Here is a 6,149-nt window from a genome sequence, read left to right as displayed (position 1 = left end):
CAGCTGCATGAGTTTGGGGAGGACATACCTCGCTGTACCTGCAAGACAAATAAATAAATCCTTTCTTTAAAAAAAAAAAAAAAAAGCACATGATCCAATGATTCTGAACAAGCCCCATGAAGCCAGGTGAACCCAGGGAGGCAGGCCACTGACCACCCACAGCGCAGCCCCCTCTGCGCCAGCCCACCCTGCCTCCACACTTCCCGCCCCTCTTCCAAAATGATTCTTAGACCAGGAACTTGGAACAGCAATCTTGTCCCTTGATACAAGATGCTTTCTCCTTGGGAGTCGTCACACCACCCTCTGAGGACCCCAGAACTTGACTCTGCTGCATCAGGCTGCCAACTCCATGGCTCAGGAGGGTCTACCCCACCAGAGGGCTCCAGGCTCCCCACCATCGCACACTCAAGGCTGATGCCCAAAGCACCAAGCAGTTCCAGGCTGATGTTAGTTAGTGCCCTGGGCTCAGGACTGCTTTCCAAGTGGAGGGGACATTGGTGATTTATTTTAATGATATGTTTTATTTATTTTGAAAGTCAGAGTTAGAAAGAGAGAGAGAAAGAAAGATCCTCCATCTGCTGGTTTACTCCTCAGATGGCTGCGATGACCAGGGCTGGGCCAGTCCGAAGCCAGGAGCCAGGAACTTCATCCAGGTCTCCCATGTGGCCCAAACACTGAAACCATCTTCTACTGCTTTTCCCAGGCGCAGCAGCAAGGAGCTGGATCAGAAGTGGAGCAGCTGGGACTCGAGCCAGTGCTCACATCAGATGCCAGCATCGAAAGTGCCAGCTTTACCCTCTAATGCCACAGCACGACCCCAAATGGTGATTAAACATGTGCTATGATGGCTGCTCCACTCCTGATCCAGCTCTCTGCTATGGACTGGGGAAGCAGAAAACGGCCCAAGTCCCTGGGCCCCTGCACCTGCGTGGGAGACCCATTAGAAGCTCCTGGCTCCAGATCAGTCCAGCTCTGACTGATTGCTCTGGCCATTGCTGCCAATTGGGGAGTGAACCCACAGATGGAAGACATCTCTCTCCCTTTCTCTCTTTCTCTCTCCCCCCCTCTTCCTTTCTCTCTCTCTCTGCCTCTCCTTCCCTGTGTAACTCTGACTTAAAAATAAATCAATCAGCCTTAGGGGAAAAAAAAAAAAGACACGTGCTATGGTTTGAATATGGCCCCTAAAGCTCATGTGTTGGACATTTAATCCCCACATTAAAAACGCTGTTACCACGAGGATGCTCCCAAAAACCTACAGGAAACAGAGTGAGCTTACTTTGGGGCAAACATTCTGAAATCCATTCATATGAAGGTTCTCCATCGCGTTCATTAAAGATGCACATTGTGAGAAAACTATGCCTGGGCTTCAGACTACTTGCACCAAAAAAACTTTTCTTTCCATGTTTCCACAAACTTTTGAAGTCCCCTCTCACATTTGGAGGTGATCAGCATGCGAAGAGGTCACAAGGGGGTGGCCCCCAGGCTGGCATCAATGGCTTTTGATAAGGGAAGGAGACCCGGCAGGTGCACCCGCTGTATCTCACTAGGGGCGCCGTCTGCCCTCTGACGATGCAGCAGGAATACATCACCTGGCGCCAGGTCCCCAGCTCCGTGAGCTGCAAAGAGCTCTGTCGCATTTTGCAGTCCCGGCCCCTTGTTACAGCCACACCAAACGGACCGTGATTCGCACGCGGCTCCACATCCACGCCTCGCCACCAGCTCTGCTTTTTTAGGGCGATTTTGATTGACAACTATCTTATGAATTATGTTTTCCCCATCACCCCAACTGACAGGCCATTGTTTTGTGCAAGCACTGCTGAGTCTAAGAATTATGATGGCCTGGGAACTGACCCGGTCCTCAGTTGAGGGAGAAGAAGTAGGTGGAGCCAGAAGCAAAGCTCTCACAAGGCCAGGTTGCCCACGCGTGCCACCGCCTGGTGCAGCCCCTGGAGCTATTTTCTGTCACGCTGGGGATGATTCTCCTGTTCTTCACATTCCTTGAATAAGGAAGCCCCCACACTTTTAGAAGTCCCCTGTCCAGAGATGAGGAGCCCAAGGCACAAGGGCTTGGGGGCCTGGTGTCGCGGTCGGTGGCTGAAGAACAGCACTGCCAGGTTCCGGAGAGGACCCCTATGCCAGCCTTGCTGTCCCAGGCCTCTCCCTGCTTTCCTTACGCTAACTGCAAGCCTCAGAGAACGTGACCGAGACCCAGGACCGTCCACAGCGGAGCCAGCAGAGGCGGCTGTGCTATGGTCAGCTCCCAAGCCCATACCTGCTCCTGCATGGGCCAGGGGCCTGCTGGACACACGCTAAGGAAGGTGCTGTCTAGAAAGGACAATGTGGGTTCAAGGAGCCCCAAGGCAGAGGGAGGCGCCATGAGGTCACAACAGCAGGGAGCAGGGAGCAGCCCTCGGCCTGCAGGTGCCATCACCACACTGCAGGGCACTGGGGCTGTGGGCTGGGGACACAGCCACTGGCAGAACGTTCCCCGGGCCAACAGAAAGCGGGGAAAATAACACACGCCCTCCACAGCCCCACCAGGCCTCCCGCTTGCTGAATCCAAGGGGAAGACAGCACAGGAGGCCAGCACAGAGCCCGGAGCCAGCAGGGTCTGAGAGGCACGTGGAGGACGTCCAGAGCAACTGTCAGAGGTCAGGTGTCCTGCCCCTCCCGACCTTGTCCAGACTAAGCCTTCGCCCTGAAGCCAGGGCTCCGAGCACCCGAGCACCCCCAGGCTGGGAGTGGGGCCCAGCCACTGCGGAGGCCTCGGGCAGCCGACTCCACGCAACAGAGCTCCCGAGGTCTCTCTGCGAGGAGGAGCAACTGTGCCGGCCACCTGGGCATGCTGTGAGGCCTGGACTCTCAGAGCCCTGGTGACACAGAGCAGGTGGGAGGCCCGGGTCCACCACCTCCTGCTCCCCAGGCTGGGGCAGCCCCAGAACCGCTGCAGCTGTAACCAGGTGGGAGAGCCTTGCTCACACACACGCGGAGCGGCCAAGAGGACCTGGCGACCTGTGGTGACTTCTTTCAGCACCAGGGCTGCGATCCCACTGATGCCTCAGAAGGGGGACTGTGACCTCGAGGGACCCACTGCCCCAGGATGCGGCCAGAGTGGGAGGAGGGACTTCAACACCAAATGCCGCACCCCAAGAAGTGGCAGAAAGCTTACTAAAACAGACCCAAGAACGGGGATGATATCACATTGATTTTCTAGTCTGTAGAAGAAATTAGTGTGAATTTGCAGTTTAAAACACCCTCCTTTACCTGGGTTCAAAACCTGGCTCTGCTCCCCATCCCAGCAGCCCCTGGGAGACAGCAGGCGACGGCTCCAGTAGCTGGAGTTTCCCGCCTCGCACGTGCAGGCCTCCCAGCTCCCAGCTGGAGCTGAGCCCAGTCATCGAGGGCATCTGGGGGAGTGAATACGTTTATACAGATGCTCCTCAGCTTAAGTTGCATTAAGTCCTGAAAAACCCATCGTAATTCAAAGTCAAGAACGCACTGACAGCCCCTAACCTGCTACATGTCACAGCTTCGTGGCCCAGCATGCTGCCTGGCATCAGAGAGAAGATGGGACAGCCCCAGCCCCAGCAAACACACAGCTTTGCACTGGGAAGTGTGGTGCCCACTGCACGTGGGCCACTCTCTCACCATCGTACATTGAAAAATCAAAGTCAAACCATCGGGTGTCAGGATGGTCCATACCTGCATGGACTGGAACCGAGGACACGACCAAGCCAGGTCCTCCGCTCAGGGTCCTGGCAGACCTGAATGCAGGTGTCAGGGATGCAAGGTCTCCTTTGGGTTCAGGCCCCCTTCCAGCTCCCATGCTTGCTGGCAGAACTTACTCTCTCTCATGTGCACAGACCACTGCAGCTGCTTCTGCAAAGTGGCAGGTCCACAGGGAGCAAGACGATGCTCTTCTCCAACTTCCAGGCCCCTCCTCGCCATCTGACTGTCAGCTGCCCTCAGGCACACCTTCCTTTCTGAGGAGCTTAATTACTTCTGCAAAATCCCTCCGCCTTTGCCTAAAGACAAAGGTGGGGGGAGATCCCAACGGCTGTGGCATATCCCACTGATTGGTAACAAGGGGCCGCACAGACTCACGGGAGCAGAAGATCCAAGGACCTGGGTCTTTGCAGATCCTCTTGGAATTCTGCTACAACAGCGGGAGATGGAGAAGTGGACTTATTTTCGACGCAGATGAAATGAAACACATGACGCTCACTTATGCAGAGACTCTGAGACTCAAACGTCTTGCTCAAAACACCAGCTATCTAGATTTCCTTGTAGGTCATACAGAGAAGGGGACAAGGCCACTGGGCCACCAGGCCTGATGTGCAGGCAAATTCAGCACACACGTGCAGCAGGTTCAGAATCAGGACTGTGGTCTCCTGGCCCATGGTGATCTCACAGCGGGCAGATTCCCTCTGCTCACTTCCCTGCCCATCTGAGACTGCAGGGCAGGGCACTGCTGGGGCCCAGCAACCGTGGTTTGTTTTTAACCAGCTGTTGTAGTCTCCAAAGAGATGGAGAAAATCAGATATTCAAAAACTGAAGCAGGAAACCAAAGAAATTTAACTTGTGAACAACAAAGAAATTTAACTTGTGAACATACAAGAGTATTTTAAAATGTTTATGAGTAAATGAAACTAAAAGATCAGTTTATTTTGGTGCAAAAACAGCTGGAAATCCACGCATTTTGTTTCCTAACATGGATTTCCCGTGAACGTTTGGAGGGTCCTTCACATCCATGGATCTCAAACCACACCAAAATAAACTTATCCTTTAACTCCACTTTTGAAAAGAGATTTATTTATTTATTTGAAAGGCAGAGATACAGAGAGGAGAAAGAGAAAGAGAGAGATCTTCCATCTGTTGGTTCGTTCCCCAAATGGCCACAATAGCTGGGGCTGGGCCAGGCTGAAGCCAGGAGCTTCTTCAGGGTCTCCCACGTGGGTGCAGGAGCCCAAGCACATGGGCCATCTTCTGCTGCTTTTCCAGGCCTTCTAGCAGGGAGCTGGATCAGAAGTGGAGCAGCCGGGATTTGAACCAGCACCCACATGGGATGTCAACAACGCAGGCGGAGGCTTCACCTTCTACACCCCTTAATCCCACTTTTTTTTTTTTTTGACAGGCAGAGTGGACAGTGAGAGAGAGAGAGACAGAGAGAAAGGTCTTCCTTTGCTGTTGGTTCACCCTCCAATGGCCGCTGCGACTGGCGCGCTGCAGCCATTGCATCACACTGTTCCGAAGCCAGGAGCCAGGTGCTTCTTCTGGTCTCCCATGCAGGTGCAGGGCCCAAGGACTTGGGCCATCCTCCACTGCACTCCCGGGCTACAGCAGAGAGCTGGCCTGGAAGAGGGGCAACTGGGACAGAATTCGGCGCCCCGACTGGGACTAGAACCTGGTGTGCTGGCGCCACAGGTGGAGGATTAGTCTATTGAGCTGCGGCGCCAGCCAATCCCACTTCTAAAGTACTCTGATACATATGGTATAAATGATAGTCCAAGTTGATACAAATCGAAACAATCCACTATGGGGTTTGTAAGGATTTCCATCTGTTGAAGTATACTGTGTGGCCCATGGATTATTTATATCTGCCAAGACTTAAGTGTTCCCTGTTTGTAATGAACACAGTTAGGTTTTGTAAAATCATAAGCAATTAGAATCCATCCCTCACACTCACACACGGACACCAGCTGGGCCATGGTTGCTACATTGTAACAATAAAAACATCTTTGTGAGCCATGATTACTGGGGATTTATGGAAGTGTCTGGCACGAGACCGAAAGGTCTGAGTTCAAGGTCCTGGCCTGCCTCCTTGTAGCTCTCACTGGGCAGACCAAGTGTGCCTCCCTGCACGGGGTTTAGACACATGATGGCGCATAGCAGATGAATCACTTCTCAGAGCCCAGCTTCTCCATCCCTGCACCTGACCAGGAGGTGCTGTTCACGGGCGCCCGGGGTTCTACGAGCACCTCTTAGAGTCTGTGCCGCGAGATGCAGTCAATCAAACAGCATCACACCCCTGCGTAATAGCCCATCACTGCTGTGTCCCATTTGGTAGCCACCAGCAACACACGGCTCCCAAGCCATCTGCAACGGGGCTGATCTGAATGGAGCTGTACTGAACGGATAAAACACATGTC

This window comes from Oryctolagus cuniculus, chromosome 10, assembly GCF_964237555.1.
Source record: "Oryctolagus cuniculus chromosome 10, mOryCun1.1, whole genome shotgun sequence".
NCBI lineage: Eukaryota > Metazoa > Chordata > Mammalia > Lagomorpha > Leporidae > Oryctolagus > Oryctolagus cuniculus.
The sequence above is the reverse complement of the archived record's forward strand: the minus strand, read 5'-3'. Positions refer to the sequence as shown.